Below are 11,368 nucleotides of genomic sequence, written 5' to 3'. Positions count from 1 at the left end.
ACGGAGAGTATTCGGTATTCGTGGAAACAGAATAACACAAATCCTCAACGTTTATACCTAAATTTCTTCCGCTTAAATTACATATGCATGCATGTATATGACTCATTAAAATGCTCGCAAGCAATAAATTAGCTACATAAATGCGGCGCCTAAATGAAGCATTACATACTTGATGGGATCGGCAAGTGAGCGTTGTGTTAATTCATTGCTCAGCGTGTTTTTTTTTTTTTTTTTTTTTACAGGAATGGAAGCAGCTCAAGGGCATAAAAAAGCGTAGAAAAAAAGCCCGCTAAACGCTGTTGCTAAAAAAGAAAGAAGGAAAGAGTAACCAAAGGTCAATTTCGGGTGGACAGGTGTCTTGATATTCGGACAATTTACAGTTTCACCCAACCAACGAATTTCTCACGTGGTTCATGTTTTTTTTCTGGTGACAGATGAAGGAAGGCTGTTCCAGAGTTTACCAGTGAGGGTGATGAAAGAATGAGGATGCTGGTTAATTCTTGCGTAAGGGGTTTGGACAGTATAGGGATGGGCTACAGTAGAACGTCGAGTGCAGCGGGGCCGCGGGAGGGGGGGAGGCATGCAGTTAAAAAGTTCAGAAGAGCAGTCGGCATGAAAATATCGATAGAAGACAGAAAGAGAGGCAACATGGCGGCGGAATATAAGAGGTAGAAAACTGCTAGTAAGAGGAGGAAAGTTGATGAGACGAAGAGCCTTTGACTCCACTCTGTCTAGTAGGGCTGTGTGTGTGTGGAGGCCCCCCACCCCCCCACACACACACACATGTGAGATGCATACTCCATACGAGCACGGACAAGGCCCCTGTATACGGACAACATCGGTGCGGGGGAGAAGAACTGGCAGAGACGATACAGAACGCCCAACCTCGGTGAAGCTGATGTAGCTAGGGAAGAGATGTAAAGTTTCCAATTAAAATTCTGAATTAAGGATAAATCGAAGATGTTTAGTGTAGATGAAGGTGACAGCTGAGTGTTGTCGAAGAATAGGGGATAGGTGTTTGGAAGATTGTGTCGAGTTGACAGGTGGAGATATTGAGTTTTTGAGGCATTAGAGGACACCAGGTACCTTTTGCCCCAATCTGAGGTCAAGCGTTCTGCAGCTTCCAGTCTGGAATCACGTAATTCCTGCGGGGAGGGTCTTCTGTTAAATGCTGTTGAATAATGCAGAGTAGAGCCATTAGCATTGGAGTGGATAGGACAGTTTGTTATTGAAAGATCATCAATGAACAACATAGTGAGAGATAGGGTAGAGCCCTGTGGGACACCACTGTTGATAGGTTTAGGGGTAGAACACTGAAAGAGTTTGACCAGGCAGGGTGTCAACACGGAAGCACAGTTTTTAAGGACAATAGGAGGCACTCCATCAGGCCCATAAGCCTTCTGAGGGTTGAGGCCAGAGAGAGCATAGAAAACATCATTCATAAGAATCTTGATAATAGGCATAAAGGAGTCAGAGGGGGGTGAGTAGGAGGATTATGCCCAAAATCGTCAAGAGTGGAGTTTTTACAGAAAGTCTGAGAGAACAGGTCAGCCTTAGAGATAGATGAGACAGCGGTGCTGCCGTCAGGGTTAAGGATAGGAGGGAAAGATGATGAAAATGGTTTGAATAGTGTTGAGGAGAGATACAGTGGTGATGATGATGGGGATGAGGAAGTGAGCTTCGTGTTTAATGCATCACCTCGGCGAGATTAGGAATAGTTCAGGAAAGATACTGTGGCGATGTTAATGATGGCGCCTTTTAAATCTCCCCCCCCCTAATGCTGCTGCTTCCCGAGGAGACCCGAAGTGATTCTAAGGTGGTCCGGCCCAGGCCATGAATTTAGTGAAGGTGGATAAGTGGAGGAGGCTTGGGAGGTGGTTTAGCTCAAGCCGTGAGTGCCCTCTGTTTCTTATTCCTTGCAGGATTGATTCGGTCTCTTTCCCATAAAAACAATCCGATAAAACTTGCCAGTATAGCAATCGATATGTATTCTTTGGAATACGCTGTTCCATTATTATTATTATTATTATTATTTTTATTATTATTATCATCACCATCACCATAATGATAAACGGCTTCCACCGAATGGAGACGGCTGTCCAGAGCGCCGTAGACTGCTACATCAAATAATCCTGAACTCTCTGCAGCGCCCTTGTAAAAGCTGCGTTTACATCAAACGAGTCTAGTAAAGTCAAGATAATTCCTGACAAGATCTAAAGAAGGGAAAGGTCACCTCAATTTGGGTTTATTTTGGAGCGCTCCGCGCATGACGTCACTATGAGGTGAGCAGCAGGGGGTTGACCGCTCATGAACCGGTCAGTCTGGTCAGACCTGTCGCCGCGTGAAAGTCAAAGGAGCTCCACTAATTTGTGTATTATGGCAAAATTTGCTTTCAAATTTGAAAAAATGATTCTCTGTATCGTGTGTGTGTGTGTGGGAGAGAGAGAGAGAGGGAGAGAGAGAGAGAGGGAGAGAGAGAGAGAGAGAGAGAGAGAGAGAGAGAGAGAGAGAGAGAGAGAGAGAGAGAGAGAGAGAGAGAGAGAGAGAGAGAGAGAGAGAGAGAGAGTAGGAAAAAATGAGTTCATACCTCCTACTGTGTAGGGCAGAAAGTACTGTGTGTGTGTGTGTATGTGTGTGTGTGTGTTTGAGAGAGAGAGAGAGAGAGAGAGAGAGAGAGAGAGAGAGAGAGAGAGAGAGAGAGAGAGAGAGAGAGAGAGAGAGAGAGAGAGAGAGAGAGAGAGAGAGAGAGAGAGAGAGAGAGAGAGAGAGAGAGAGAGAGAAGGAAAAATATGAGTTCATACCTCTACTACTGTGTAGGACAGAAAGTCCTGTGTGTGTGTGTGTGTGTGTGTGTGTGTGTGAGATAATAATAATACTAATAATACTAATACCACTACTACTACTACTAATAATAATAATAAACGGTTTATTTAGTTGCGGCAGCCGTCAGGCTGAAAATTTACATATTATAAGTACAATTTTACTTCGCAAATGGAACAAGTACAAAAAGAAGTGGGACAGGGATCGGGGGTCTGATATGTGTGGGAAGGTTGGGGCGATGGAGCTTGGGGTGGGGGTAGAGTGGGGGTGGGTGCAGGGGGAAAAAAAAAAACTGAATCTGTAATGGTTCAGTTACCCATTCCTAGTATTATCTCTATCCCCCCTCCCCCTCCCTCCCTTGTTTCTCCGAGAGGGGTCCCAGGCCTCTCCATTGGTTAATTTGTCATCCCGCCAGGCATCCAGGCGGCGTCTCGTTGGTCCTTAGCCGTACCTCGTAGTGACGTCACATAGGATGCGCAGTAGCGAGAAGCGAGTTGACCTCTCCCTTCTATAGATCTTGACTCCTGAGTGACTTGAATCGCCGCCACAGTTAACAGTAATTTAATGGATCTTTGGAAAATCCGTTCACACCGCAAGAATCGAGCCAGTTCGAGTCACGCCGAGTCGCGTCGCGTCGAGTCTCACAGGGCCGGGCCCGTTTTCTTCACCAGTCACAGCGAGTCCGCAGTGGTGTGAGCATCGTACAAGTGAATTTACCGATAAACTTAGTTCGAGTGCGCCCTGCTGTATATGATCCCAGTGATCGTAGCCAGCGGGGCCGTGATGTGGTAGCTGCTCTGTGAAAGGAGATCTCTGCTGCATTGGAATGTGCAGGTGGGATAACAGTTTTATTCACTATGAACTATACATTGATGGACCATTCACTGTTACCACTCTAGAGCCTCACTTGCGGAAACAAATTATTCTTACAAGATATCACAAACTGGCTGTAGGCCTTGTGTTTTTTGTTCCTGCCAAGGATATGTATTAACAATGAGAATGATCAACACCATTGCCAAGAAAGTAACTGAAATTGTTTTTATGTTGATTGAAATTATGAATTACACAAACTCTTAACTAGTGCTTCGGATACTTCACTTCCTGTCTTCATTGATGTCTGAAGTACACGAGTATTTTTGGGTCTTTTCCGTTTGGCGTACAGCGCTAAAAGTAATTTTAATATAGATTTTTCTATGTATTTTTGTCCGTAGAATCAGAATATCACAGTATTTTTTTGGAGAAATTAACAGTTTTTGAGTTATTTGCCTTTAAAGTTATTTTCTTCCTATCTATTACTGAAGGAATTCAAACTTTAAAAAGTCGTAATATTCAGTATTCCGTTTGCAAACCTTCAGCAGTCATGGAAACGCTTTGAAAATCCAATTCAAGGACTTTTTTTTTACTCTTGAAAATATGGGATAATGTTTACGAAAGCGCGTCGCCTCTGGTGCTGGCCGCGGCGAGGCTGCAGCGGGTGTTGCGAGAAATACCTCCTCGCTGAAATAAGTCACATATACATGAGGGGGGGGTCCAGGGAGGGGCGTAGCCCCCCCTGGTTATTAGGGGGGGTCGAGGGGGGCGCAGCCCCCCCGTTAGTAGGTCGTAAAGTTCGGTTGGAGTAGTTTAAATATGCTCCTCGACCCTAAGCCCTCTGCGAGCTATTTTGAGGCTGCGGCGGCTGCAGCGTAAAGGAAAATAACTTAAAAACTGTTCGTTTCTCCATAAAACGGTTGTCATATTCGGATTCTACGGACAAAATACATAAGAAAATCTATATTAAAATTAATTTTAGCGCTGTACGCCAAACGGAAAAGATCCGTATTTTTTTTTAACTTTTAGTAATTCAAAGGCACATTGTATTGTCTTTTGTATTTCACGTGATTATGGAATACAAAAAAAATCCAGAAAGAATTTGCGTGCCCATATTTGATTTTGTGACAACTGAACTGTCACGAGTTTGTTGTATGACCCTACAGTAATCAACGTAAAACAACAGTTCGCGTGAGCTGTGGCTGGGAGTAAAATATAATGGTATCCCCTATGATTAGAGAAAACTGATCCTGCTTCAGCTTGGCATCCTAGCCGTGTGTTGTGTCCCTACCCTGCACTGTAACATACGCTTTAAGCATCTTTTGTTAACGTAGGTGCCTTTCTCTTATTACCCTCACTTCCAATATGTTGTCTAGGTGGTTGGTGATTTTGTTATTGCATACGTATTTAACATTTCCTGCTGTTCTAATAATGCTTTTCTCCTGTTTTTCATTTATTTACCTTCGTCTTCGTCTGGGAAAGAAAGGGAAGGGACGAGGAGGATAGGGAAAGGAAGGAAGGAAAGAAAAGGAACCGATGCAGATGGGAAAGAAAAGAAGTAGAAGGAAATGGAAGGGAAGGTTTTGAAGGGAAGGGAAGAGAAAAAAAAGAAAGGATGGCCAGTGAGGAAAAGGGTATCATGGTGAAAGGAAGGGAAATAGAAATGGAAATTTAAAATTAGAAAATTTAAGGAACTTGGTAAAGGAAAGTGGTGGGATGAAAATGAATAATAAAAGAAACTTGGTCTCATAAAAGAAAAAATGTGAAAAAGAGAAAAAAAGGATGAAGAGAGAACGAGAGAGCTAGGCGAAAGGAAAAGGGATTAGATTGGCTCCGAGAAAACAAAAATGAGAATGAGAAGGAAGGAGAAGAAAAGAAATGTCAAGAATACACGAGAAGTCGAAAAGATGTGCGGAAATGTGAACAAAAGTGGAAAAGAAAGAACCAGAGAGAGGAAATAATTAAGAGGAAAATATCACGAGGGGAAGAGAAAGAACAGTTCAAGTAACTACGGGTTCAGACTTGGTGAATGAAATGTTTAAACTAATGACGAGGAGACTGGAGAGAGAGAGAGAGAGAGAGAGAGAGAGAGAGAGAGAGAGAGTTAATTTAAGCGGTGGGACTGACTCGAGAGTATTCCTCATGAACCCGATACAGTTTCGGAGCACAGCCTCGAACACTCTTTCCACATTCTTGGAAACTGAGCCCCTTGCCCTCTCTCTCCCCCTCTTCCTTCCGCTTCCTTCTCTCCTCTTCTCTCTCCTTCACATTCTTTTTTGCCTCTCTTCCCTTAACCTTACTGACTTTTTTTTTTTGCTTTTTTGTCTGTCGTTTGCTAATTTTATTTCGGGCGTCCACTTAGAACCTTTTTTTTTCAAACTTCCTCAATCGCTTTCTTTTCTCCATTTTTTTTTTCACTTATTTTATGTTTGCTTTTAATGGATATCTTCTCTGTTTACCTTTTTTTTCAAGCTCATTTTTTTATCATTCTCTTTCTTTGTATGTTTTGAATCTTTGTATGTCTTTGAATCTTGTGTTGGCATCCTGCGTAGTGGCCGAAGTTTGTCCTGAAGCTGTCCATCAGGAGGAATGTGATTGATGCTCCGGTGCTTTTCTGTCACCTTTTTGCTGCATTTGGGAGTGGCCTCAACCAAGTGGAGACGCCTTTACAAAAATATAAAAAAATAATGTCCTTCATCTCTACCGTGGCAGACCACTTATTTCTATTCCATTATCTTGCTAAGTTTTCGCTCTGTATTGTGGCCTTTTTACTCATTTTGTTTTTAGATGTTTCAAATATAACTTGTTACTGCTTTGCTTCTTTGATTCCTCTTTTCTTTTAACTTCTATATCTACTCCTCTATTTCCCATCTTTTTTTCTTATCTTTTTTACTCCTTGCTACATTTTTTGCTTCTTTTAGCGTTTCCTCTCCTTTCCTATCTATTTTCTTTTTACTTTACTTTAAATTTCTCACGTTTTCTCTTCTGTCATCTTTTGCTCCTTACTCCTTATCTCTCCATTCCTCACCTTTCCTTTTTCCATTTTCTTTTATCGCTCCTTACACTTTTTATTCTACTTTTCCCACCTTTCTCCTCTCTTTTTTTCATATTTCGCTCATTACTCTATCACTGTATTCCTTACCCTTCCCATTTTTCGTCTCATCTAATGCGCCTTACACTCGTTTTATTTCCCTACATTCCCCACCTTCCTCTTTTTTTCCTTTCTCATCGCTCACTCCTTTGTCCGTTTTATTTCCTCAACATTCCTCGCCTCTCCTTCCTTCCCCCTCTTGTCATCACTCCTGCTCCCTGCCCTCCACCGCTCTGCTCCTTACTCCCTCCTCGCGTGGAAATCTTACTCCTCGACACCAATGAGGACAAAGAGGATCTGAAACTCGTTCAGTGACAGGGGAGGGGGAAGAAATACCTTAAAAGGAAGGTATGTCATTTAATCGGCCTGCCAGTCCTTTACCTTTTCTTCCCTGACCTTAAATTCCTTTCCTTCTTACGTCGCTTTTATGGCCTGAATGATTGGTCGGGCAGGTAAAGAAAAGGTCACCTGTCTACGTACCTGACATACAAGGAATCACAGACCACCATTACCTCCAACAAAAAAAAATATCTTGCATCACCTACAAGTTTGGTTCCCGCATTTATTTCAAGCGCGTTTCTCAGTCCACGGTCGCCTCCTCTTGCTCTTTCTCCTCCTCTTTTTCTTCCTCCTCCTCTTTCTCTTTCTCCTCCTCCTCTTTCTCTTTCTACTCCTCCTCCTCCTCCTCCTCCTCCTCCCCACCATCAAGGGCCTGTCAAACGTATCCACCTGATAGGACCCAGGAAAAGGTCGAGCTCCGGACCTGACTGCTGGGGTGCCAATAATGAGAAAAGTACCTTGATTTTGTCGTCGTTACACATTTTTTCCCCCGTCATGTCAGCGGTTCTCGTTGCTGTGGGCGTGGCGTTGAGTGGTGACGGTGGCGGTGGCGGGCGGCGTAAAAGAGAGAAAACACGATCTTACTGTATTGTATGTGTTCTGTTGCGCCCAGTGTGACGCGGACTGCGATTAAAAAATAGTTCACTGGCTAATGCGACGGAGATGAACACGAAGGACACGCGCAACCACCGAGGACACTTGCAACTATAGCTTTTGCTCCCAACTTTATACGTTTATGTACTTAGGAATGGTCATAACTATTTGTGCGACGGGATTTCTTTTTTTAATGTGTAAACGGAGTTGTTGTCACTGTGATTTGTGTTTCTCCTTGCTTGAGTCGCTTTACTCCATTAGTAATAAGACTTTGCCCTTATATGTAACTGGGCTTGTAATATTTTTTGATGTCTAATTTGTTTTTCGGTTAAGTTCTGTTTCATGGATATTCTCGTGATAGACCTTTTCATACACCGTGATGGTCAAATATATATTAAGTATGTGACTAGGCAACGAGGTTTTATGTATTTTTAACAGTATTCACGTTAAGGTAGTTTTTCACTCGTGTATACACACACACACACACACACACACACACACACGGTGGCCGAACTGGTAGCGTACTGGACCCACATTCGGCGTTCGAATCCTCACGCTACCACTCGGATTTTTCAGTCACCGCCGAGTGGCTTAAAACTACCCACATGCTGTCCTGAAGACCACCCATCAACCCGGACTCTAGAGGAAGCCGTCCAAGCGAATCAAGAACGAGTTCCGGGGGGCAGCATGAGCCAATGCAAGATGGCGCCACTATAAAACACTCGCCTGCGCCAGAACGGGCTGGGCCGACTATCAGGCCCCACCTGGAAGAAGCCTTGGGCCGACCATCAGGCCCCACCGGGAAGATGCCTACCGGCGCAATAGGCAACAACGTAAAAGAAAAAAAAAAAAAAAAAAAAAAAACCCTATTACAATAGACGTTCAGTCACCAGAACGGAGATAGGAAGCTCAAACACTAGCGGGGCGGGGCTGGGCGGGACGGGGCGGCAGTATATACAATGAAACAATACTTTCAACCATCTGTCAATAATTCATCGATGCAAGCACAGCGGAGGGAAGCGGAGCGATAGCGTAGCGGAGTTGCCTGACTGACTTTTAAGCGCAGGCGGAGGTACGTTAAGAGGAAGCAATATTGTGTTGGGGCGTGTTATAAGCTAGCGGGACGAAGTAGGAAGATGTTAGAAGGTTTAAGTGGAGTGGTAGTTTGGTGAAGGTCACAAACTATATCGCTGAAGGGTACAATGAAAAGTAGGACTGGTGTAGACTTACCCATCTCCCTCTCCCTCCCTCCTCATTCGTCTCATCTCTCGCCACTATCTTCACACCAATCTGCACCCCTCCCTTCAGTATATGCTTGCCTTATCCCTCTCCTGTCGCACCCCCATCATCCCCTCAGTTCTCTGCTCCCCCTCACTCTCCCCTCTCCTCATGCCCCATCTCCCTCATTCTAATCAATGTGGTTATTCCTCTCCCTCGCCCTCCCTTGACCGTCCCCCCCCCCCTCCCCCCCGCCGCCGGACACAGACCATAATATTCCCCACTCTCCTTTTCACCTTCTTTCATTTCTCATTCCTATCTTTCATTCCCTTCTTTTCATACTATCACTCCTTTCCATCGCTATTCTCCTTCATTCCTTTTCCTTCATATCTCTTCCCACCACCCGTTGCCATCTTTCACCTTTCCTTCCCTCCCTTCCCTAATAATCTCCTCCTCTCCCCTTCCTCTCCCCTGTTCCCTTTCAGCCGCGGCAACACACCGTCAGCGGAGAAACCTTGTCAACATTCTACGTTCAATCCATAACCTTTTTGGCACTCGTCTTTATGACACACACACACACACACACACACACACACACACACACACACACACACACACACACACACACACACACACACACACACACACACACACACACACACACACACACACACACACACACACACACACCTTTGCAGATTATCTCCATGATCAGAATAATTTAGACTCGGTTAATATTAATATGTTCCATTATCTCTCTCTCTCTCTCTCTCTCTCTCTCTCTCTCTCTCTCTCTCTCTCTCTCTCTCTCTCTCTCTCTCTCTCTCCCATTACGCTTAAATTTTATTATTCTCGTGCTTTGGTGAATTTCCCTCCATTGGCGATGATCCCTAATTAGGAAGAGGAGGAGGAGGAGGAGAAGGAGAAGGAGCAGGAGTAGGAGGAGGAGGGAGGAGGAGGAGGAGGAGGAGGAGGAGGAGGAGGAGGAGGTGGTTATTGTAGCAGTCATGGTTAGCTGAATCGTTGGTCCACCTCTTTCATTATTCTATTTATCCTTCCCTCTCTCCCTCCAACCTCTTCCTTCCTTCTTTCGTCTCCCATTCCTGACTTCATCTCTTCTTCCTGTTGTTCGAGTCATTATTCTTTCCCTCCTTCCTTTCCTCCTTTCCTTTAGTTCATTTTCTTGACTTTCTTCTCTTCGTTTTAGCCCATCTTTAATTCCTTATTTGTTTTCATTGATTTGTCACTCATTTTCATATCTGTGTTTCTTCTCTCCCTTTTTTCCTTTAGTCCTTCCTATCCACTTTTCTTTCCTTTCTTCTTTTCCTCCTGTCCGTTTCTTCTTTCCCATGGCTCTCTTCCTTTCTTAATAGCTTCCTTCTCTAACTTTCCATCCTTCAAGATATCCATATTTTCTCACCCTCCCTCTCACCCTTTCTTGCCTCCTCTCTCCCTTCCTCCTTTCAGTAATTACATCGCGGGGCCTTGATGAACCTAACCTCGCGGCGAGTCATGTGTTCCGGAATGCCTTGCCTCCTTCACCGCCTCCATTCCTTCCCTCCTTTCCTACCCTCTCCCCCCCCCCTTCCACCAATTACTGCCCCTTGCTCGATATATATACGCGTTCTGCATTATTTTCTTCCTGCTCTGTTCCTCCTCAAGTCCTCCTCCTCCTGCCCCTGTTGTTCCTGCTTCTCTTGCTTCTGCTCATCTTGTTCCTGTATATTCCCTCACGTCCATTTGGTTTTGCTCCTCCTCCCCCTTCTCTCCTCCCTCTTCTCTCCTCCTCCTCCTCCATCTCTTCTCTAGGACAGTTCTTTTTTTTATTTTTCCTCTGTTCCTCCCCCTCTTCCCAGCCTCGTCCATCTCAACCCTTATTTTTGTCGTCTTTCAATTTTGGGTTCCTCCTCTTTTCCCTCGTTTTTTCCCTCCTCCTCCTCCTCCTCTACCGTTACGCTCTTCGTTTTCAGCCACTGACTCATAATACTTAATATTTTTTCTTCCTTTTCTTTTCTTCCAATTATAATATCTACTTCGACTCAGATTGCTGAATTCCTCCTTGAACTTTACTTTTACTTAGATTACTGTCCCCCACATCTCTCTCTCTCTCTCTCTCTCTCTCTCTCTCTCTCTCTCTCTCTCTCTCTTTTTTCCTTCCCCTCGTCTTTAGTCGTATATTCGAATTCTAGGGTCTAGAACTCATTCCCACCTTTCCTGTTTTTTTTTTCGTTGTCCTCATATTCTACCTTTTTTTTTTTATCAAATTACTTTGTAAAGTTAATTTGTCTCGACTCTTCTTTTTCTCGCCCACATTTTTTCTTCCGTTTTATCGTTCCATTTTTCTGTCTCATCAATCCTTGTCCCCTCTTGCTCTTTGTGTCATTTTTATTTTATATCTTTTTTTTCCATATTCCGCTTCCCTTTATCCTTTTTCTTTTCCTTCTCTCCTCGTATGCTTGGTCCTCTGCTGGCACATCACTTACCTTTTTCCTCCTC

At 44.1% G+C, this 11,368-nt stretch overlaps 1 protein-coding gene across 4 annotated transcripts in view; it reads left to right on the top strand.

Moving 5' to 3' along the window:
* Positions 1–11,368, top strand: part of LOC127008872 (nephrin-like) — a 289,486-nt gene that overhangs the window by 50,346 nt on the left and 227,772 nt on the right. For 2 of the 4 annotated variants that reach the window (XR_007761400.1, XM_050881264.1), the window contains exon 1: positions 3,499–3,654. The exons of the other annotated variants lie outside the window; for them this stretch is intronic. The gene's annotated coding sequence lies outside the window, so the exon portion shown is untranslated. Of the gene's footprint in view, positions 1–3,498; positions 3,655–11,368 lie in introns of those variants that run through there. 4 annotated transcript variants of the gene reach the window in all.

This window comes from Eriocheir sinensis, chromosome 4 (genome assembly GCF_024679095.1).
Source record: "Eriocheir sinensis breed Jianghai 21 chromosome 4, ASM2467909v1, whole genome shotgun sequence".
In the NCBI taxonomy this organism is placed as follows: Eukaryota; Metazoa; Arthropoda; class Malacostraca; order Decapoda; family Varunidae; genus Eriocheir; species Eriocheir sinensis.
Note: the sequence above shows the minus strand (reverse complement) of the source record. Positions and strands in the feature narration are given on the sequence as shown.